Genomic DNA, 24,464 nt, shown 5'->3' on the forward strand with positions numbered 1-24,464 from the left:
GTCTGTGTTCTCCGCAGCTGCTCTTGTTCTCCGCAGACGCTCCAACTCGATCCTCTGATGATGCACTACATCTAACCTCTGCTGGCGCACTAACTCTGTCTTCTGATGGTGCTGCTGTCCTTGGCAATCGCTTCCTGTTCTCCACAGGTGCTCCTATCCTCCGCAGATGCTCCACCTATATCCTCTGAAGGCACACTACATCTAACCTCTGCTGGCGCACTAACTGACTTCTGACAGCACTCCTGTCCTCCACAGCTGCTCCCTGTTCTCCACAAATGCTCCCATCCTCCCCAGACGCTCCACCTCGATCCTCCGACAGCGCACTACCTCTGACCTCTGCCGGCACACTACCTCTATCTTCTGACAACACTCCCGTCATCTGCAGGCACTCCTTGATCTCTGTAGGTGTTCCCAGCCTCTGCCAATGCTCCACCTCAATCCTCTGATGATGCACTACATCTAACCTCTGCTGGCGCACTAACTATGCATTCTGACAGCCCTCCCATCGTCTTCAGGTGTTCTATGTCCTCTGCAGGTGCTCCTATCCTCCGCAGATGCTCCACTTATATCCTCTGAAGGCACACTGCATCTAACCTCTGCCAGCGCACTAACTATGCCTTCTGACAGCGCTCCCGTCCTCCGCACGTGCTCCCTGTTCTCCACAGGTGCTCCTATCCTCCACAGATGCTCCACCTCTATCCTCTGAAGGCACACTACATCTAACCTCTGCCGGCGCACTAACTATGTCTTCTGACAGCACTCCTGTCCTCCGCAGGTGCTCCCTGTTCTCCTGAGGTACTCCGATCCTAGGCAGACCCTCCACCTTGATCCTCTGATGGCACACTACCTCTAACCTCTACTGGCGCACAACCTCTATCTTCTAACCACGCTCCCATCATCTGCAAGCGGTCACTGTTCTCCGCAGATGCTCTTGTCCTCTGCAGACACTCCAACTCGATCTTCTGATGATGCACTACATCTAACCTCTGCCGGCGCACTAACTCTGTCTTCTGACAGTGCTCCTGTCCTCCGCAGGTGCTCCCTGTTCGCTGCAGGTGCTCCCATCCTTCGCAGACCCTCCACCTTGATCCTTTGATGGCACACTACCTCTAACCTCTGCTGGCGCACTACCTCTATCTTCTAACCACGCTCCCATCATCTGCAACCGGTCTCTGTTCTCCGCAGATGCTCTTGTCCTCCGCAGACGCTCCAACTCGATCCTCTGATGATGCACTACCTCGAAACTCTGCCGGCGCACTACCTCTATCTTCTGACAACGCTCCCATCATCTGCCGGTGCTCTGTGCTCTCTGCAGTTGCTCCCGTCCTCCGCAGATGCTCCATCTATATCCTCTGAAGGCACACTACATCTAACCTCTGCCGGCGCACTAACTATGTCTTCTGACAGCACTCCTGTCCTCCGCAGGTGCTCCCTGTTCTCCTCAGGTACTCCGATCCTAGGCAGACCCTCCACCTTGATCCTCTAATGGCACACTACCTCTAACCTATACTGGCGCACAACCTCTATCTTCTAACCACACTCCCATCATCTGCATGCTGTCTGTGTTCTCCGCAGATGCTCTTGTTCTCCGCAGACGCTCCAACTCGATCCTCTGAAGGCACACTACATCTAACCTCTGCCGGCGCACTAACTCTGTCTTCTGATGGTGCTCCTGTCCTTGGCAATCGCTTCCTGTTCTCCGCAGGTGCTCCTATCCTCCGCAGATGCTACACCTCTATCCTCTGAAGGCACACTACATCTAACCTCTGCCGGCGAACTAACTATGTCTTCTGACAGCGCTCCTGTCCTCCACAGGTGCTCCCTGTACGCTGCAGGTGCTCCCAATCTTCGCAGACCCTCCACCTCGATCCTCTGATGGCACAATGCCTCTAACCTCTGCTGGCGCACTACCTCTATCTCCTAACCACGCTCCCATCATCTGCAAGCGGTCTCAGTTCTCCGCAGATGCTCTTGTCCTCTGCAGACGCTCCACATCTATCCTCAGACAGCGCACTACATCTGACCTCTGCTGGCGCACTACCTCTATCTTCTGACAATACTCCCAACATCTGCAGGCACTCCTTGACCTCCGCAGATGCTCTTGTCCTCTGCAGACGCTCCAACTCGATCCTCGGATGATGCACTACATCTAACCTCTGCCAGCGCACTAACTCTGTCTTCTGATGGTGCTCCTGTCCTTGGCAATTGCTTCCTGTTCTCCGCAGGTGCTCCTATCCTCCGCAGATGCTCCACCTCTATCCTCTGAAGGCACACTACATCTAACCTTTGCCGGCGCACTAACTATGCCTTCTGACAGCGCTCCCGTCCTCCGCACGTGCTCCCTGTTCTCCTCCGGTGCTCCGATCCTCCGCAGACACTCCACCTCAATCCTCTGATGGCACATTACCTCTAACCTCTGCCGGCGCACTACCTCTATCTTCTAACCACGCTCCCATCATCTGCAAGCGGTCACTGTTCTCCGCAGATGCTCTTGTCCTCTGCAGATGCTCCAACTCGATCCTCTGATGATGCACTACATCTAACCTCTGCCGGCGCACTAACTATGTCTTCTGATGGTGCTCCTGTCCTTGGCAATCGCTTCCTGTTCTCCGCAGGTGCTCCTATCCTCCACAGATGCTCCACCTCTATTTTCTGAAGGCACACTACATCTAACCTCTGCTGACGCACTAACTATGCCTTCCGACAGCGCTCCTGTCCTCCGCAGGTGCTCCCTGTTCTCCTGAGGTACTCCAATCCTAGGCAGACCCTCCACCTTGATCCTCTAATGGCACACTACATCTAACCTCTGCTGGCACACTACCTCTATCTTCTAACCACGCTCCCATCATCTGCATGCTGTCTGTGTTCTCCGCAGATGCTCTTGTTCTCCGCAGACGCTCCAACTCGATCCTCTGATGATGCACTACATCTAACCTCTGCTGGCGCACTAACTCTGTCTTCTGATGGTGCTGCTGTCCTTGGCAATCGCTTCCTGTTCTCCACAGGTGCTCCTATCCTCCGCAGATGCTCCACCTATATCCTCTGAAGGCACACTACATCTAACCTCTGCCGGCGCACTAACTATGTCTTCTGACAGTGCTCCTGTCCTCCGCAGGTGCTCCCTGTTCGCTGCAGGTGCTCCCATCCTTCGCAGACCCTCCACCTCGATCCTCTGATGGCACAATGCCTCTAACCTCTGCTGGCGCACTACCTCTATCTCCTAACCACGCTCCCATCATCTGCAAGCGGTCTCTGTTCTCCGCAGATGCTCCTATCCTCCGCAGATGCTACACTTATATCCTCTGAAGGCACACTACATCTAACCTCTGCCGGCGAACTAACTATGCCTTCTAACAGCGCTCCCGTCCTCCACAGGTGCTCCCTGTTCTCCGCAGGTGCTCCGATCCTCGGCAGACCCTCCGCCCCGATCCTCTGATGGCACAATACCTGTAACCTCTGCCGGCGCACTACCTCAATCTTCTAACCACGCTCCCATTATCTGCAAGCCGTCTGTGTTCTCCGCAGATGCTCTTGTCCTCTGCAGATGCTCCACATCTATCCTCAGACAGCGCACTACATCTGACCTCTGCTGGCGCACTACCTCTATCTTCTGACAATACTCCCAACATCTGCAGGCGCTCCTTGACCTCCGCAGATGCTCTTGTCCTCTGCAGACGCTCAACATCTGTCCTCGGATGATGCACTACATCTAACCTCGGCCAGCGCACTAACTCTGTCTTCTGATGGTGCTCCTGTCCTTGGCAATAGCTTCCTATTCTTCGCAGGTGCTCCTATCCTCCACAGATGCTCCACCTCTATTTTCTGAAGACACACTACATCTAACCTCTGCCGGTGCACTAACTATGTCTTCTGACAGCGCTCCTGTCCTCCGCAGGTGCTCCCTGTTCGCTGCAGGTGCTCCCATCCTCCGCAGACCCTCCACCTTGATCCTCTGATGGCACAATACCTCTAACCCCTGCTGGCGCACTACCTCTATCTCGTAACCACGCTCCCATCATCTGCAACTGGTCTCTGTTCTCCGCAGATGCTCTTGTCCTCCGCAGACGCTTCACGTATATCCTCTGATGAAGCACTACCTCTAAACTCTGCCGGCGCACTAACTCTGTCTTCTGATGGTGCTCGTGTCCTTGGCAATCGCTTCCTGTTCTCCGCAGGTGCTCCTATCCTCCGCAGATGCTCCACCTATATCCTCTGAAGGCACACTACATCTAACCTCTGCCGGCGCACTAACTATGTCTTCTGACAGTGCTCCTGTCCTCCACAGGTGCTCCCTGTTCTCCGCAGGTGCTCCGATCCTCCGCAGACCCTCCGCCTCGATCCTCTGATGGCACAATACCTCTAACCTCTGCCGGCGCACTACCTCAATCTTCTAACCACGCTCCCATTATCTGCAAGCCGTCTGTGTTCTCCGCAGATGCTCTTGTCCTCTGCAGACGCTCCACATCTATCCTCAGACAGCGCACTACATCTGACCTCTGCTGGCGCACTACCTCTATCTTCTGACAATACTCCCAACATCTGCAGGCACTCCTTGACCTCCGCAGATGCTCTTGTCCTCTGCAGACGCTCCACATCTGTCCTCGGATGATGCACTACATCTAACCTCTGCCAGCGCACTAACTCTGTCTTCTGATGGTGCTCCTGTCCTTGGCAATTGCTTCCTGTTCTCCGCAGGTGCTCCTATCCTCCGCAGATGCTCCACCTCTATCCTCTGAAGGCACACTACATCTAACCTCTGCCGGCGCACTAACTATGCCTTCTGACAGCGCTCCCGTCCTCCGCACGTGCTCCCTGTTCTCCTCCGGTGCTCCGATCCTCCGCAGACACTCCACCTCAATCCTCTGATGGCACATTACCTCTAACCTCTGCCGGCGCACTACCTCTATCTTCTAACCACGCTCCCATCATCTGCAAGCGGTCACTGTTCTCCGCAGATGCTCTTGTCCTCTGCAGACGCTCCACATCTGTCCTCGGATGATGCACTACATCTAACCTCTGCCGGCGCACTAACTCTGTCTTCTGATGGTGCTCCTGTCCTTGGCAATCGCTTCCTGTTCTCCACAGGTGCTCCTATCCTCCGCAGATGCTCCACCTATATCCTCTGAAGGCACACTACATCTAACCTCTGCTGGCGCACTAACTGACTTCTGACAGCACTCCTGTCCTCCACAGCTGCTCCCTGTTCTCCACAAATGCTCCCGTCCTCCCCAGACGCTCCACCTCGATCCTCCGACAGCGCACTACCTCTGACCTCTGCCGGCACACTACCTCTATCTTCTGACAACGCTCCCGTCATCTGCAGGCACTCCTTGATCTCTGTAGGTGTTCCCGTCCTCTGCCAATGCTCCACCTCAATCCTCTGATGATGCACTACATCTAACCTCTGCTGGCGCACTAACTATGCATTCCGACAGCCCTCCCATCATCTTCAGGTGTTCTATGTCCTCTGCAGGTGCTCCTATCCTCCGCAGACGCTCCACATCTGTCCTCGGATGATGCACTATATCTAACCTCTGCCAGCGCACTAACTCTGTCTTCTGATGGTGCTCCTGTCCTTGGCAATTGCTTCCTGTCCTCCGCAGGTGCTCCTATCCTCCACAGATGCTCCACCTCTATCCTTTGAAGGCACACTACATCTAACCTCTGCCGGCGCACTAACTATGCCTTCTGACAGCGCTCCCGTCCTCCGCACGTGCTCCCTGTTCTCCTCAGGTGATCCGATCCTCTGCAGACCCTCCACCTCAATCCTCTGATGGCACATTACCTCTAACCTCTGCTGGCGCACTACCTCTAACTTCTAACCACGCTCCCATCATCTGCAAGCGGTCACTGTTCTCCGCAGATGCTCTTGTCCTCTGCAGACGCTCCAACTCGATCCTCTGATGATGCACTACATCTAACCTCTGCCGACGCACTAACTATGTCTTCTGACAGCGCTCCTGTCCTCCGCAGGTGCTCCCTGTTCGCTGCAGGTGCTCCCATCCTTCGCAGACCCTCCACCTTGATCCTCTGATGGCACACTACCTCTAACCTCTGTTGGCGCACTACCTCTATTTCCTAACCACGCTCCCATCATCTGCAAGCGGTCTCAGTTCTCCGCAGATGCTCTTGTCCTCCGCAGACGCTTCGCGTATATCCTCTGATGATGTACTACCTCTAAACTCTGCCGGCGCACTACCTCTATCTTCTGACAACGCTCCCATCATCTGCCGGCGCTCTGTGCTCTCTGCAGTTGCTCCCGTCCTCCGCAGATGCTCCATCTATATCCTCTGAAGGCACACTACATCTAACCCCTGCTGGCGCACTAACTATGTCTTCTGACAGCACTCCTGTCCTCCGCAGGTGCTCCCTGTTCTCCTCAGGTACTCCGATCCTAGGCAGACCCTCCACCTTGATCCTCTAATGGCACACTACCTCTAACCTATACTGGCGCACAACCTCTATCTTCTAACCACACTCCCATCATCTGCATGCTGCCTGTGTTCTCCGCAGATGCTCTTGTTCTCCGCAGACGCTCCAACTCGATCCTCTGAAGGCACACTACATCTAACCTCTGCCGGCGCACTAACTCTGTCTTCTGATGGTGCTCCTGTCCTTGGCAATCGCTTCCTGTTCTCCGCAGGTGCTCTTGTCCTCTGCAGACGCTCCACCTTTATTTTCTGAAGGCACACTATATCTAACCTCTGCCGGCGCACTAACTATGTCTTCTGACAGCGCTCCTGTCCTCCACAGATCCTCCCGGTTCGCTGCAGGTGCTCCCATCCTTCGCAGACCCTCCACCTCGATCCTCTGATGGCACAATACCTCTAGCCTCTGCTGGCGCACTACCTCTATCTCCTAACCACGCTCCCATCATCTGCAACCGGTCTCTGTTCTCCGCAGATGCTCTTGTCCTCCGCAGACGCTCCAACTCGATCCTCTGATGATGCCCTACATCTAACCTCTGCCGGCGAACTAACTATGCCTTCTAACAGCGCTCCCGTCCTCCACAGGTGCTCCCTGTTCTCCGCAGGTGCTCCGATCCTCTGCAGACCCTCCGCCTTGGTCCTCTGATGGCACAATACCTCTAACCTCTGCCGGCGCACTACCTCTATCTCGTAACCACGCTCCCATCATCTGCAAGCGGTCACTGTTCTCCGCAGATGCTCTTGTCCTCTGCAGACGCTCCAACTCGATCCTCTGATGATGCACTACATCTAACCTCTGCCGGCGCACTAACTCTGTCTTCTGATGGTGCTCCTGTCCTTGGCAATCGCTTCCTGTTCTCCGCAGGTGCTCCTATCCTCCACAGATGCTCCACCTCTATTTTCTGAAGGCACACTACATCTAACCTCTGCTGACGCACTAACTATGCCTTCTGACAGCACTCCTGTCCTCCGCAGGTGCTCCCTGTTCTCCTGAGGTACTCCGATCCTAGGCAGACCCTCCACCTTGATCCTCTGATGGCACACTACATCTAACCTCTGCTGGCGCACTACCTCTATCTTCTAACCACGCTCCCATCATCTGCATGCCGTCTGTGTTCTCCGCAGCTGCTCTTGTTCTCCGCAGACGCTCCAACTCGATCCTCTGATGATGCACTACATCTAACCTCTGCTGGCGCACTAACTCTGTCTTCTGATGGTGCTGCTGTCCTTGGCAATCGCTTCCTGTTCTCCACAGGTGCTCCTATCCTCCGCAGATGCTCCACCTATATCCTCTGAAGGCACACTACATCTAACCTCTGCTGGCGCACTAACTGACTTCTGACAGCACTCCTGTCCTCCACAGCTGCTCCCTGTTCTCCACAAATGCTCCCATCCTCCCCAGACGCTCCACCTCGATCCTCCGACAGCGCACTACCTCTGACCTCTGCCGGCACACTACCTCTATCTTCTGACAACACTCCCGTCATCTGCAGGCACTCCTTGATCTCTGTAGGTGTTCCCAGCCTCTGCCAATGCTCCACCTCAATCCTCTGATGATGCACTACATCTAACCTCTGCTGGCGCACTAACTATGCATTCTGACAGCCCTCCCATCGTCTTCAGGTGTTCTATGTCCTCTGCAGGTGCTCCTATCCTCCGCAGATGCTCCACTTATATCCTCTGAAGGCACACTGCATCTAACCTCTGCCAGCGCACTAACTATGCCTTCTGACAGCGCTCCCGTCCTCCGCACGTGCTCCCTGTTCTCCACAGGTGCTCCTATCCTCCACAGATGCTCCACCTCTATCCTCTGAAGGCACACTACATCTAACCTCTGCCGGCGCACTAACTATGTCTTCTGACAGCACTCCTGTCCTCCGCAGGTGCTTCCTGTTCTCCTGAGGTACTCCGATCCTAGGCAGACCCTCCACCTTGATCCTCTGATGGCACACTACCTCTAACCTCTACTGGCGCACAACCTCTATCTTCTAACCACGCTCCCATCATCTGCAAGCGGTCACTGTTCTCCGCAGATGCTCTTGTCCTCTGCAGACACTCCAACTCGATCTTCTGATGATGCACTACATCTAACCTCTGCCGGCGCACTAACTCTGTCTTCTGACAGTGCTCCTGTCCTCCGCAGGTGCTCCCTGTTCGCTGCAGGTGCTCCCATCCTTCGCAGACCCTCCACCTTGATCCTTTGATGGCACACTACCTCTAACCTCTGCTGGCGCACTACCTCTATCTTCTAACCACGCTCCCATCATCTGCAACCGGTCTCTGTTCTCCGCAGATGCTCTTGTCCTCCGCAGACGCTCCAACTCGATCCTCTGATGATGCACTACCTCGAAACTCTGCCGGCGCACTACCTCTATCTTCTGACAACGCTCCCATCATCTGCCGGTGCTCTGTGCTCTCTGCAGTTGCTCCCGTCCTCCGCAGATGCTCCATCTATATCCTCTGAAGGCACACTACATCTAACCTCTGCCGGCGCACTAACTATGTCTTCTGACAGCACTCCTGTCCTCCGCAGGTGCTCCCTGTTCTCCTCAGGTACTCCGATCCTAGGCAGACCCTCCACCTTGATCCTCTAATGGCACACTACCTCTAACCTATACTGGCGCACAACCTCTATCTTCTAACCACACTCCCATCATCTGCATGCTGTCTGTGTTCTCCGCAGATGCTCTTGTTCTCCGCAGACGCTCCAACTCGATCCTCTGAAGGCACACTACATCTAACCTCTGCCGGCGCACTAACTCTGTCTTCTGATGGTGCTCCTGTCCTTGGCAATCGCTTCCTGTTCTCCGCAGGTGCTCCTATCCTCCGCAGATGCTACACCTCTATCCTCTGAAGGCACACTACATCTAACCTCTGCCGGCGAACTAACTATGTCTTCTGACAGCGCTCCTGTCCTCCACAGGTGCTCCCTGTACGCTGCAGGTGCTCCCAATCTTCGCAGACCCTCCACCTCGATCCTCTGATGGCACAATGCCTCTAACCTCTGCTGGCGCACTACCTCTATCTCCTAACCACGCTCCCATCATCTGCAAGCGGTCTCAGTTCACCGCAGATGCTCTTGTCCTCTGCAGACGCTCCACATCTATCCTCAGACAGCGCACTACATCTGACCTCTGCTGGCGCACTACCTCTATCTTCTGACAATACTCCCAACATCTGCAGGCACTCCTTGACCTCCGCAGATGCTCTTGTCCTCTGCAGACGCTCCAACTCGATCCGCGGATGATGCACTACATCTAACCTCTGCCAGCGCACTAACTCTGTCTTCTGATGGTGCTCCTGTCCTTGGCAATTGCTTCCTGTTCCCCGCAGGTGCTCCTATCCTCCGCAGATGCTCCACCTCTATCCTCTGAAGGCACACTACATCTAACCTCTGCCGGCGCACTAACTATGCCTTCTGACAGCGCTCCCGTCCTCCGCACGTGCTCCCTGTTCTCCTCCGGTGCTCCGATCCTCCGCAGACACTCCACCTCAATCCTCTGATGGCACATTACCTCTAACCTCTGCCGGCGCACTACCTCTATCTTCTAACCACGCTCCCATCATCTGCAAGCGGTCACTGTTCTCCGCAGATGCTCTTGTCCTCTGCAGACGCTCCAACTCGATCCTCTGATGATGCACTACATCTAACCTCTGCCGGCGCACTAACTATGTCTTCTGATGGTGCTCCTGTCCTTGGCAATCGCTTCCTGTTCTCCGCAGGTGCTCCTATCCTCCACAGATGCTCCACCTCTATTTTCTGAAGGCACACTACATCTAACCTCTGCTGACGCACTAACTATGCCTTCTGACAGCACTCCTGTCCTCCGCAGGTGCTCCCTGTTCTCCTGAGGTACTCCAATCCTAGGCAGACCCTCCACCTTGATCCTCTAATGGCACACTACATCTAACCTCTGCTGGCACACTACCTCTATCTTCTAACCACGCTCCCATCATCTGCATGCCGTCTGTGTTCTCCGCAGATGCTCTTGTTCTCCGCAGACGCTCCAACTCGATCCTCTGATGATGCACTACATCTAACCTCTGCTGGCGCACTAACTCTGTCTTCTGATGGTGCTGCTGTCCTTGGCAATCGCTTCCTGTTCTCCACAGGTGCTCCTATCCTCCGCAGATGCTCCACCTATATCCTCTGAAGGCACACTACATCTAACCTCTGCCGGCGCACTAACTATGTCTTCTGACAGTGCTCCTGTCCTCCGCAGGTGCTCCCTGTTCGCTGCAGGTGCTCCCATCCTTCACAGACCCTCCACCTCGATCCTCTGATGGCACAATGCCTCTAACCTCTGCTGGCGCACTACCTCTATCTCCTAACCACGCTCCCATCATCTGCAAGCGGTCTCTGTTCTCCGCAGATGCTCCTATCCTCCGCAGATGCTACACCACTATCCTCTGAAGGCACACTACATCTAACCTCTGCCGGCGAACTAACTATGCCTTCTAACAGCGCTCCCGTCCTCCACAGGTGCTCCCTGTTCTCCGCAGGTGCTCCGATCCTCGGCAGACCCTCCGCCCCGATCCTCTGATGGCACAATACCTGTAACCTCTGCCGGCGCACTACCTCAATCTTCTAACCACGCTCCCATTATCTGCAAGCCGTCTGTGTTCTCCGCAGATGCTCTTGTCCTCTGCAGACGCTCCACATCTATCCTCAGACAGCGCACTACATCTGACCTCTGCTGGCACACTACCTCTATCTTCTGACAATACTCCCAACATCTGCAGGCAATCCTTGACCTCCGCAGATGCTCTTGTCCTCTGCAGACGCTCCACATCTGTCCTCGGATGATGCACTACATCTAACCTCTGCCAGCGCACTAACTCTGTCTTCTGATGGTGCTCCTGTCCTTGGCAATTGCTTCCTGTCCTCCGCAGGTGCTCCTATCCTCCGCAGATGCTCCACCTCTATCCTCTGAAGGCACACTACATCTAACCTCTGCCGGCGCACTAACTATGCCTTCTGACAGCGCTCCCGTCCTCCGCACGTGCTCCCTGTTCTCCTCCGGTGCTCCGATCCTCCGCAGACACTCCACCTCAATCCTCTGATGGCACATTACCTCTAACCTCTGCCGGCGCACTACCTCTATCTTCTAACCACGCTCCCATCATCTGCAAGCGGTCACTGTTCTCCGCAGATGCTCTTGTCCTCTGCAGACGCTCCAACTCGATCCTCTGATGATGCACTACATCTAACCTCTGCCGGCGCACTAACTATGTCTTCTGATGGTGCTCCTGTCCTTGGCAATCGCTTCCTGTTCTCCGCAGGTGCTCCTATACTCCACAGATGCTCCACCTCTATTTTCTGAAGGCACACTACATCTAACCTCTGCTGACGCACTAACTATGCCTTCCGACAGCGCTCCTGTCCTCCGCAGGTGCTCCCTGTTCTCCTCAGGTACTCCGATCCTAGGCAGACCCTCCACCTCAATCCTCTGATGGCACACTACATCTAACCTCTGATGGCACACTACCTCTATCTTCTAACCACGCTCCCATCATCTGCATGCCGTCTGTGTTCTCCGCAGCTGCTCTTGTTCTCCGCAGACGCTCCAACTCGATCCTCTGATGATGCACTACATCTAACCTCAGCTGGCGCACTAACTCTGTCTTCTGATGGTGCTGCTGTCCTTGGCAATCGCTTCCTGTTCTCCACAGGTGCTCCTATCCTCCGCAGATGCTCCACCTCTATCCTCTGAAGGCACACTACATCTAACCTCTGCTGGCGCACTAACTGACTTCTGACAGCACTCCTGTCCTCCACAGCTGCTCCCTGTTCTCCACAAATGCTCCCATCCTCCCCAGACGCTCCACCTCGATCCTCCGACAGCGCACTACCTCTGACCTCTGCCGGCACACTACCTCTATCTTCTGACAACACTCCCGTCATCTGCAGGCACTCCTTGATCTCTGTAGGTGTTCCCAGCCTCTGCCAATGCTCCACCTCAATCCTCTGATGATGCACTACATCTAACCTCTGCTGGCGCACTAACTATGCATTCTGACAGCCCTCCCACCGTCTTCAGGTGTTCTATGTCCTCTGCAGGTGCTCCTATCCTCCGCAGATGCTCCACTTATATCCTCTGAAGGCACACTGCATCTAACCTCTGCCAGCGCACTAACTATGCCTTCTGACAGCGCTCCCGTCCTCCGCACGTGCTCCCTGTTCTCCACAGGTGCTCCTATCCTCCACAGATGCTCCACCTCTATCCTCTGAAGGCACACTACATCTAACCTCTGCCGGCGCACTAACTATGTCTTCTGACAGCACTCCTGTCCTCCGCAGGTGCTCCCTGTTCTCCTGAGGTACTCCGATCCTAGGCAGACCCTCCACCTTGATCCTCTGATGGCACACTACCTCTAACCTCTACTGGCGCACTACCTCTATCTTCTAACCACGCTCCCATCATCTGCATGCTGTCTGTGTTCTCCACAGATGCTCTTGTCCTCCGCAGACGCTCCAACTCGATCCTCCGATGATGCACTACCTCGAAACTCTGCCGGCGCACTACCTCTATCTTCTGACAACGCTCCCATCATCTGCCGGCGCTCTGTGCTCTCTGCACGTGCTCCCGTCCTCCGCAGATGCTCCATCTATATCCTCTGAAGGCACACTACATCTAACCTCTGCTGGCGCACTAACTATGTCTTCTGATGGTGCTGCTGTCCTTGGCAATCGCTTCCTGTTCTCCACAGGTGCTCCTATCCTCCGCAGATGCTCCACCTCTATCCTCTGAAGGCACACTACATCTAATCTCTGCCGGCGCACTAATTATGCCTTCTGACAGCACTCCTGTCCTTTGCAGATGCTCCCTGTTCTCCTCAGGTGCTCCGATACTTCGCAGACCCTCCACCTCGATCCTCTGATGGCACACTACCTCCAACCTCTGCTGGCACACTACCTCTATCTTCTGACAATACTCCCAACATCTGCAGGCACTCCTTGAACTCCGCAGATGCTCTTGTCCTCTGTAGACGCTCCACCTCTATCCTCTGATGATGCACTACATCTAACCTCTGCTGGTGCACTAACTCTGTCTTCTGATGGCGCTCCTGTCCTTGCCAATCGCTTCCTGTTCTCTGTAGATGCCCCTATCCTCCGCAGATTCTCCACCTATATCCTCTGAAGGCACACTACATCTAACCTCTGCTGGCGCACTAACTATGCCTTCTGACAGCACTCCTGTCCTCCACAGCTGCTCCCCGTTCGCTGCAGGTGCTCCCATCCACCCCAGACCCTCCATCTCGATCCTCTGATGGCACACTACCTCTTACCTCTGCAGGCACACTACCTCTATCTTCTAACCACGCTCCCATCATTTGCAAGCAGCCTCTGTTCTCCACAGATGCTCTTGTCCTCTGTAGACGCTCCACCTCTATCCTCTGATGATGCACTACATCTAACCTCTGCTGGCGCACTAACTCTGTCTTCTGATGGTGCTCCTGTCCTTGGCAATCGCTTCCTGTTCTCCGCAGGTGCTCCTATCCTCCACAGATGCTCCACCTCTATTTTCTGAAGGCACACTACATCTAACCTCTGCTGACGCACTAACAATGCCTTCTGACAGCACTCCTGTCCTCCGCAGGTGCTCCCTGTTCTCCTCAGGTACTCCGATCCTCCGTAGACCCTCCACCTCAGTCCTCTGATGTCACACTACCTCTATCTCCGAATCACGCTCCCATTATCTGCAAGCCGTCTGTGTTCTCCGCAGATGCTCTTGTCCTCTGCAGACGCTCCACATCTATCCTCAGACAGCGCACTACCTCTGACCTCTGCCGGCGCACTACCTCTATCTTCTGACAATACTCCCAACATCTGCAGGCACTCCTTGACCTCCGCAGATGCTCTTGTCCTCTGCAGATGCTCCAACTCGATCCTCGGATGATGCACTACATCTAACCTCTGCCAGCGCACTAACTCTGTCTTCTGATGGTGCTCCTGTCCTTGGCAATTGCTTCCTGTCCTCCGCAGGTGCTCCTATCCTCCGCAGATGCTCCACCTCTGTCCTCTGAAGGCACACTACATCTAACCTCTGCCGGCGCACTAACTATGCCTTCTGACAGCGCTCCCGTCCTCCGCACGTGCTCCCTGTTCTCCGCAGGTGCTCCGATCCTCCGCAGATAATCCACCTTGATCCTCTGATGGCACATTACCTCTAACCTCTGCCGGCGCACTACCTCTATCTTCTAACCACGCTCCCATCATCTGCAAGCGGTCACTGTTCTCCGCAGATGCTCTTGTCCTCTGCAGACGCTCCAACTCGATCCTCTGATGATGCACTACATCTAACCTCTGCCGGCGCACTAACTCTGTCTTCTGATGGTGCTCCTGTCCTTGGCAATCGCTTCCTGTTCTCCGCAGGTGCTCCTATCCTCCACAGATGCTCCACCTCTATTTTCTGAAGGCACACTACATCTAACCTCTGCTGACGCACTAACTATGCCTTCTGACAGCACTCCTGTCCTCCGCAGGTGCTCCCTGTTCTCCTGAGGTACTCCGATCCTAGGCAGACCCTCCACCTTGATCCTCTGATGGCACACTACATCTAACCTCTGATGGCGCACTACCTCTATCTTCTAACCACGCTCCCATCATCTGCATGCCGTCTGTGTTCTCCGCAGCTGCTCTTGTTCTCCGCAGACGCTCCAACTCGATCCTCTGATGATGCACTACATCTAACCTCTGCTGGCGCACTAACTCTGTCTTCTGATGGTGCTGCTGTCCTTGGCAATCGCTTCCTGTTCTCCACAGGTGCTCCTATCCTCCGCAGATGCTCCACCTATATCCTCTGAAGGCACACTACATCTAACCTCTGCTGGCGCACTAACTGACTTCTGACAGCACTCCTGTCCTCCACAGCTGCTCCCTGTTCTCCACAAATGCTCCCGTCCTCCCCAGACGCTCCACCTCGATCCTCCGACAGCGCACTACCTCTGACCTCTGCCGGCACACTACCTCTATCTTCTGACAACACTCCCGTCATCTGCAGGCACTCCTTGATCTCTGTAGGTGTTCCCGTCCTCTGCCAATGCTCCACCTCAATCCTCTGATGATGCACTACATCTAACCTCTGCTGGCGCACTAACTATGCATTCCGACAGCCCTCCCATCGTCTTCAGGTGTTCTATGTCCTCTGCAGGTGCTCCTATCCTCCGCAGATGCTCCACTTATATCCTCTGAAGGCACACTGCATCTAACCTCTGCCAGCGCACTAACTAAGCCTTCTGACAGCGCTCCCGTCCTCCGCACGTGCTCCCTGTTCTCCGCAGGTGCTCCTATCCTCCACAGATGCTCCACCTCTATTTTCTGAAGGCACACAACATATAACCTCTGCCGGCGCACTAACTATGCCTTCTGACAGCACTCCTGTCCTCCGCAGGTGCTCCCTGTTCTCCTCAGGTACTCCGATCCTAGGCAGACCCTCCACCTCGATCCTCTGATGGCACACTACCTCTAACCTCTGCTGGCGCACTACCTCTATCTTCTAACCACGCTCCCATCATCTGCATGCCGTCTGCGTTCTCCGCAGATGCTCTTGTCCTCTGTAGACGCTCCACCTCTATCCTCTGATGATGCACTACATCTAACCTCTGCTGGCGCACTAACTCTGTCTTCTGATGGTGCTGCTGTCCTTGGCAATCGCTTCCTGTTCTCCACAGGTGCTCCTATCCTCCACAGATGCTCCACCTATATCCTCTGAAGGCACACTACATCTAACCTCTGCTGGCGCACTAACTCTGACTTCTGACAGCACTCCTGTCCTCCACAGCTGCTCCCTGTTCTCCGCAAATGCTCCCGTCCTCCGCAGACGCTCCACCTCGATCCTCCGACAGCGCACTACCTCTATCTTCTGACAACACTCCCGTCATCTGCAGGCACTCCTTGATCTCTGTAGGTGTTCCCGTCCTCTGCCGATGCTCCACCTATATCCTCTGATGATGCACTACATCTAACCTCGGCCAGCGCACTAACTCTGTCTTCTGATGGTGCTCCCATCCTTGGCAATCGCTTCCTCTTCTCTGCAGGTGCTCCTATCCTCTGCAGAAGTTCTAGCTCTATCCTCTGACAGCGCAGTACCTCTAACCTCTGCTGGTGCACTAACTATGCATTCCGACAGTGCTCCCATCATCTGCAGGTGTTCTGTGTCCTCTGCAGGTACCCCCATCCTCCACAGGTGCTCTACCTCTATCCTCTGATGGCACACTACCTCTAACCTCTGCTGGCGCACTACCTCTATCTTCTGACAACGCTGCCATCATCTGCCAGCGCTCTGTGTTCTCTGCAGGTGCTCCCGTCCTCCACAGATGCTCCATCTACATCCTCTGAAGTCACACTACATCTAACCTCTGCCAGCGCACTAACTATGCCTTCTGAAAGCACTCCTGTCCTCCACGGGTGCTCCCTGTTGGTGGCAGGTGCTCCCATCCACCGCAGACTCTCCACCTCGATCCTCTGATGTCACTCTGTCTCTAACCTCTGCTGGCGCACTACCTCTATCTTCTAACCACGCTCCCATCATCTGCAAGCAGTCTCTGTTCCCCGCAGGTGCTCCTGTCCTCCCCAGACGCTCCACCTAGATCCTCCGACAGCGCACTACATCTAACCTCTGCTGGCGCACTAACTATACCTTCTGACAGCACTCCCATCCTCCGCACGTGCTCCCTGTTCTCCGCAAATGCTCCCGTCCTCCCCAGACGCTCCACCTCGATTCTCCGACAGCGCACTACCTCTAACCTCTGCCGGCGCGCTACCTCTGTCTTCTGACAACACTCCTGTCATCTGCAGGCACTCCTTGATCTCTGTAGGTTTTCCCGTCCTCTGCCGATGCTCCACCTATATCCTCTGATGATGCACTACATCTAACCTCTGCTGGTGCACTAACTACGCATTCCGACAGTGCTCCCATCATCTCCAGGTGTTCTGTGTTCTCTGCAGGTACCCCCATCCTCCACAGGTGCTCTACCTATGTCCTCTGAAGGCACACTACCTCTAACCTCTGCCGGCGCACTAACTATGTCTTCTGACAGCGCTCCCATCCTCCGCAGGTGCTCCCTGTTGTCCTCAGGTGGTCCGATACTCCGCAGACCCTCCACCTATATCCTCTGATGGCACACTACCTCTAACCTCTGCTGGTGCACTAACTATGCCTTCTGACAGCACTCCTGTCCTCCACAGGTGCTCCCTGTTGGCTGCAGGTGCTCCCATCCACCCCAGACCCTCCACCTCGATCCTCTGATGGCACACTACCTCTAACCTCTGCTGGCGCACTACCTCTATCTTCTTACAACGCTCCCATCATCTGCTGGCGCTCTGTGTTCTCTACACGTGCTCCCATTCTCGGCAGATGTTCCACCTATATCCTCTCAAGGCACACTACCTCTAACCTCTGCCGGTTCACTAGCTATTCCTTCTGACAGCACTCCCGTTCTCCGCAGTCAGTCCCTGCTTGCCGCAGGTGCTCCCGTCCTCTGCAGACCCTCCACCTCAATCCTCCAACAGCACACTACCTCTAACCTCTGCCTGCAAGCTACCTCTATCTTCAGATCATGCTTCCATCATCTGCAGGCACTCCTTGATCTCCACAGATATTCCCATCCTCCCCAGACCTTGCACTTCGATCCTGTGACAGCGCACTACCTGTAACCACTGCCAGTGTGCTACCTCTATCTTCTGTTCGCGCTCCCGTCATCTGCAGGCACTCTTTGTTCTTCACAGGTGCTCCCGTCCTCCGCAGACTCTTCACCTCTATCCCGTGATGGCACACTGCATCTAAACTCTGCCAGCTCACTAACTCTGTCTTTCGACAGCGCTCCCGTCCTGCACAGGCTCTCCATGTTCTCTGCAGGTGATCTCTTCCTCCCTAGACCCTCCACCTCGATCCTCTGATGGGGCACTACATCTAACCTCTGCCAGCGCACTACCTCTATCTTCTGACAACACTCCCATCATCTGCAGGCCGTCTGTGTTCTCCGCAGATGCTCCTGTCCTCCGCAGATGCTCCACCTATATCTTCTGATGGCACACTACATCTAACCTCTGCCAGTGCACTAAATCTGTCTTATGACGGCACTCCTGTCCTCCGCAATTACTTCCAGTTCCCTGCAGGTGCTCTTTTCCTCCGCAGACATTCCACCTCTATCCTCCAACAGCGCACTACATCTAACCTCTGCCGGTGCACTAATTCTGTTTTCTGCCGGTGTTCCCGTCCTCTGCAGTCACTCCCTGTTCTCCGCAGGTTCTCCTGTTCTCCGCAGACCCACTACTTTGATCCTCCAACAGTGCACTACCTCTAACCTCTGCCGGCAAGCTACCTCTATCTTCTGATTGTGCTCCCATCATCTGCTGGCACTCCTTGTTCTCCGCAGGTCCTCTTTTTCTCCGCATACGTTACACCTCTATCGTCTGACAGTGCACTACCTCTAACCTTTGCCGGCGTGCTACCTCTTATCCTCTGCTGGTGTGTTACCTCTAATCTCTGCTGGTGCTACCTTTGTCTTCTGACTGAGCTCCCGTCCCCCGTAGGTGCTCCCTGTTTTCTTCAGGTGCTCCTGTCCTCCACAGACCATCCACCTCTGTCCTCCAATGGTGCACTACCTCTAACCTCTGCTGGCGCACTACCTCTATATTCTGACGGTGCTCCTGTCCTCTGCAAGCGCTCCCTGTTCCCCACAGGTGCTCCCTGTCCTCTGCAGGTACTCCACCTCTATTCTCTGATGGCACACTACATCTAACCTCCACCGGCGTGCTACCTCTATCTTCTGACGGTGCTCCCATCCTCTGCTGGCGCTCCCTGTTCTCTGCAGGTGCTTTCATTCTCCACAGACACTCCACCTCTATCTTCCAATGTCGCACTACATCTAACCTCTGCTGGCGCACTACCTCTATCTTCTGATGGCTCTCCCATCCCCCGCAGCTGTTGCACCTCTTTCCTCTGCTAGCACACTACCTCTAACCTTTGCCAGCGCACAACCACTATCCTCTGACGACGTTCCTGTCCTCTGCAGGCACTCCCCATCTCCTCAGGTGTTCCCGTCCTCCGCAAACCCTCCACCTTTATCCTCCAATGGTGCACTACCTCTAACCTCTACCGGCGCACTACCTCTGTCTTCTGACAGTGCTCCCATCCTCCACAGATGCTCCACCTCTATCTTCTGACAGCGCACTACCTCTAACCTCCGCCGGCGCACTACCTGTATTCTCCGACGGCACTGTGTCCTCCGCAAACCCTCCTTCTTCTCTGCAGGTACTCCCATCATCCGCAGGTGCTCCCTTGCTCTGCAGGCACTCGCCATCCTCCGCAGGCGCTCCCTGTTCCTGTATATGATGTGTTTGACTATTAATTGCAGTATTCCAGTTTAGCTGGGAAATAAGAATCTACAGTACAAGTTATTGAGGGATTACATTTTTAGGCATATATTTGAGGCACTTGAGTATCAGGGAGTTGACTGCTCAACGGACTGGAAAGAGTTATGAGAAGTCATGGCTGGCAGGTCAAGTCCCCCATGTGCCAAAAAAAAACGTACTCTCATGCCCATTTTTTAACAAGGGTTTAAAGGATGTCTGTAACCATCAAGAAGATCACCAAAATATATTGGTAATCTAAGATGAATAATAACAAGGGACTAACACAATAGTAAGGTGTCATTAGGAACATTTAAAATGACTGTTCAACCATCTCCAAAGTTCTAGGCTCATGGAAAAAAAAAAACCCACAGATAATGTATCTCCAGGGAGACATTCTTCTACAGTGGCAGTCAGCCCTGAAATGGTGTCTATGAGAGGTGGAGCCATGCTCCACCCCTTCTGGTCACACAGGTGAACTGCCTTCACCTGTCCTCCCAGGGCTGACTGGGTCCTTCCCCCAGGTGTTCAATCAGTGGTTCAGGCCATGATTCAACAGTTATCATAAAATGACTCAGGGATCTATTTACCTGTCTGCACCTCAGTGCTGGGGAATATCATAGAATCATAGAATGGCCTGGGTTGAAAAGGACCACAATGATCATCGAGTTTCAGACCCTCTGCTATGTGCAGGGTCGCCAACCACCAGACCAGGCTGCCCAGAGCCACATCCAGCCTGGCCTTGAGTGCCTCCAGGGATGGGGCATCCACAACCTCTTTGAACAACCTGTTCCAGTGCGTCACCACCTTCTGAGTGAAAAACTTCCTCCTAATATCTAACCTAAACCTCCCCTGTCCCAGTTTAAAACCATTCCCCCTTGTCCTATCACTATCCATCCTCGGTAAACAGCCATTTCTCCTCCTGTTTATATGCTCCCTTCAAGTACTGGAAGGCCACAATGATGTCTCCCTGGAGTCTTCTCCAAGCCAAACAAGCCCAGTTCCATCAACCTTTCCTCATAGAAGAGGTGCTCCAGCCCTCTGATCATCTTAGTGACCCTCCTCTGGACCTGCTCCAAGCGCTCCACGTCCTTCCTGTATTGGGGCCCCAGGCCTGAACGCAGTACTCCAGATGGGGCCTCACAAGAGCTGAGTAGAAGGGGACAATCATCTCCTTCTCCCTGCTGGTCACCCCTTTTTTAATGCAGCCCAGAACACAGTTGGTCTTCTGGGCTGCAAGTGCACAATGCTGGCTCATGTCCAGCTTCTCGTCCACCAGGACCCCCAAGTGCTTCTCCACAGGGCTGCTTTCAGGGAGATCTTCCCTCAGTTGGTATAAATACTTGGAATTGCCCCAACCCAAGTGCAGCACCCTGCACTTGGCCTTACTGAACCTCATTATGTTTGCATGGTCTCACTTCTCCAGCCTGTCCAGGACCCTCTGGATGGCTTCCCTTCCTTCCAATGTATCAGCTGCATCGCTAAGCCTGATGTCATCCACAAACTTGCTGAGGGTGCACTTGATGCTATCGTCTATGTCACTGATGAAGATGTTGAAGAGCACCAGTCCCAAGACCAACCCTTGAGGGATGCTGCTTGTGACCAGCCTCCACCCTGACACAGAACCAATGACCTTTGGCTGCATCCAACCAGCCAATTCCTAATCCATCGAACAGTCCATCCTTCAAATCCACACCTCTCTGATTTAGAGAGAAGAATGTGGTGAGGGACTACATCACAGGCCTTGCAGAAGTCCAGATAGATGACAGCTACCGCCCTTCCCCTGTCCACCGAAGCCATAACTCCATCATAGAAGGCCACATAGATTGGGCAGGCACAATCTGCCCTTGGTGAAGCCATGCTGGCTATCTCAAATCACCTCTTTATCTTGTATGTGCCTTAACATAGCTTCTAGGAGGATCTGCTCCATGATCTTCCCAGGCACAGAGGTAAGGCTCACCAGCCTGTAGATCTGCTCCTATATCACGGACCATATCCTCCTAGAAGCTATGCAAAAGCACATGGAAGTGAGGAAGATAATATGGGATAACCAGCATGACTTCACAAAGGGTAGGTCCTGCCTGACCAAACTTGTCACTTTTTGATGTAACTGCATCAGTGGGCAAGGGAAGCACCACTGGTGACACCCATCTGGACTTCAATAAGGCCTTTGACATAGTCCCCTATAACATCCTTCTCTCCAATTTGGTAAGATTTGATGAGTGGTCTGTTTGATAGGTGAGGAACTGGTTAAGAGATCATACCCAGAGGGTGGTGGTCAATGGCTCCAAGTTGAAATGGATTTTAGTGAAAAGTTGTGTCCCTCAGGGTTCAGTGCTCTTTAACATCTTCATCAGTAACATCAACAAAGGGATTGAGTGCAACCTCAGCAAGTTTACAAAATACACCAAGCTGTGTTATGAGACTGATATGCCCAAGGGTGGGGACACCATTTAGAGAGACCTGGACAGGCTCAAGCAGTGGGCCCAGGAGAACTTCATGATGTTCAATAACACCCAGTGCAAGGTCTGGTACCTGGGTCATGGCAACCCCCATTACCAGTACAAGCTTAGGAGTGCAAGGATGGAGCACAACTGTGACAAAAAGGACATGGGGGTACTGGTGTATGACAAGCTGGACATGAGCCAGCAACATGCCCACATAGCTCAGAAAGCCAAATGTATCCTGGGCTGCTTCCAAAGAAGCATGGTCAGCAGGGTGAGGGAGGCAATCCTGCCTCTCTGCTCTGCAGTGGTGAGACCTCACCTGGAGTACTGTATCCAGATGCGGAGTCCTCAATACAGGAGAGACACAGACCTGTTGGAGCATGCCCAGAAGATAGCCACCAAAATGATCCAAGGGATGGAACATCTTCCCTACAAGGATAGGCTGAGAGAGCTGAGGCTGTTCCACCCAGAGAAGAGAAGGTGACCTGATAGCAGCCTTTCAGTATCTAGAGGGGAGCTACAGGAAAGAAGGGGACAGTCTCTTTAGCAGGGTCTGTGGTGATAGAACAAGGAGAAACTGTTTCAAGCTTCAAGAGGGTAGACTTAGGTTGGATATAAGGAAAAAGTCTTTTACATTGTGGGTGGTGAGACAGTGGCACAAGCTGCCCAAAGAGGTGGTGGATGGCCCATCCTTGGAGACATTCAAGGCCAGGCTGGACCACGCTCTGAGCAATGTGACTGAGCTGTGGACGTCCCCATTCATTGCAGGGGAGCTAGACTAGATAGTCCCTAAAGATCCCTTCCAACTCTAAGGACTTTATGATTCTGGGTTGGGCACCCTTGGGCTTCATGCTGCAGTGCAGCCCTGCAGCTGCTCAGCACCACAGTCGCTTGTTCAGTCCCTCCAGGGTGGGATTAGGGGAAGAACTGGAAACAAAATAGAAGTTGTGAGCTCTAATTAAAAAAAAAAAAAAAAAAAATCTACCACGACAGAATAGGAAAATGGAAACCAAAACGCTATGGTAAGTGTATTCATTGCTATAACGCAAATACTCACCGTCCACCAACGAATACACAACAATAAACAAAGCTACAGCTACGGCGACACCACAACCTCCACAACTGCCGATCAAGCACTGCCGTTCCCACAGCCTTATGGCGTCCGCCTGACGTCACGCGGTATGGAACAGCCCCTGCCCAATGCGGACTCAGTCCCGGCCCCGCCCCGGCCCCGCTGCTGTCCATCATGGCGGCGGCTCCGCCCCGCCCAGCGGCCCAGCCTGACGCAGGGTGCGGCCTCGCCGCTCAGCAGCGACCGAAGCTCTGTGTGCCCCTAACGCTTTTTTTTGCTGAAACCAGGACACCGCCCTTGAAGGGAGCTGTCGAAAATTTTTGAAGTTCATAGGGAAAGAAGTGTATGGGTTTCCTTGAGTGAATAACTGGACCACCACAGAACAATCAGTACCTAATTCTTGATGCCCTTTCTGTGGGTGTTGGCAACTCTGTGTGTAGTAACCAAAGTGAAACAGAGAGACAAAAGTGTGGGATATATTTCCTCAAATACACTAAAATGAATTTTCCTTCATGTAATTATATTCCTACTAAAATAGCATATATTGGATTGTGTGTTTTAATCAGCACTGACATTCTGGACTCTCTTGTAGGCGTAGGATGCGTCTCACTTCATAGAATCACAGGATTTTTTGAGTTGGAAGGGACCCTTAAAGGCCATCTGGACCAACTCCCCTGCAATGAACAGGGACACCTACAGCTCCATCAGGTGCTCAGAGCCCCATCCAGCCTGACCTCGGGGTTCTGCATGGATGGGGCATCCACCACCTCTCTGGGCAACCTGTGCCACTGCCTCAACACCCTTATTGTAAAAAACAAATTACTTCTTTGAGTTAATCCATTTGAAAGAAAACATCTCCCCTTGATCTGCCAAAATACATAACTGCAAACTCGTTTTGAAGCATCTGAAATGCTCAGTGCTAATTTCTGCTATGTAATTCTTAAATCCTTCCTCTCCTGCCCTGCAGGCCGTCATGAGAAACCTGCTTTGTTAGCTGGGATCACCTGTTTCACATACGCTGTCTCGGCTGTCAAAACGATGAAAAGTAAATCCTCCTGCTGAGGTTCATAAGAAAAACATAGCCTTTCAGGCATGGAAGTGCTTTTTGATTTACATCAGACTTTTAATTATTGCAACATTTTAAAAAGATAGAGATGATA

General features: G+C 53.6%; 1 long non-coding RNA gene across 6 annotated transcripts; it reads right to left on the reverse strand.

Annotated features, from left to right (window-relative positions):
* Positions 1-1,021: 1,021 nt before the first annotated feature.
* LOC107051700 lies at positions 1,022-23,495 on the reverse strand. 6 transcript variants are annotated; one of them, XR_005841710.2, is made up of 8 exons: positions 23,290-23,410; positions 16,286-19,758; positions 12,956-15,375; positions 11,184-12,281; positions 9,164-11,053; positions 6,176-8,773; positions 1,628-4,097; positions 1,022-1,237 (listed from the first exon to the last, which is right to left on the reverse strand). It is a non-coding gene; the product is annotated as an uncharacterized LOC107051700 (long non-coding RNA). The 6 variants fall into 6 exon arrangements; XR_005841714.1 differs by lacking the exons at positions 1,022-1,237; positions 23,290-23,410 and adding an exon at positions 22,552-22,591 and having other exon boundaries at positions 1,273-4,097; XR_005841713.2 differs by lacking the exon at positions 1,022-1,237 and having other exon boundaries at positions 1,274-4,097; positions 6,176-8,520; positions 10,601-11,053.
* Between the last annotated feature and the right edge of the window lie 969 nt (positions 23,496-24,464).

This window comes from Gallus gallus, chromosome 1 (assembly GCF_016699485.2).
Source record: "Gallus gallus isolate bGalGal1 chromosome 1, bGalGal1.mat.broiler.GRCg7b, whole genome shotgun sequence".
Taxonomy (NCBI): domain Eukaryota; kingdom Metazoa; phylum Chordata; class Aves; order Galliformes; family Phasianidae; genus Gallus; species Gallus gallus.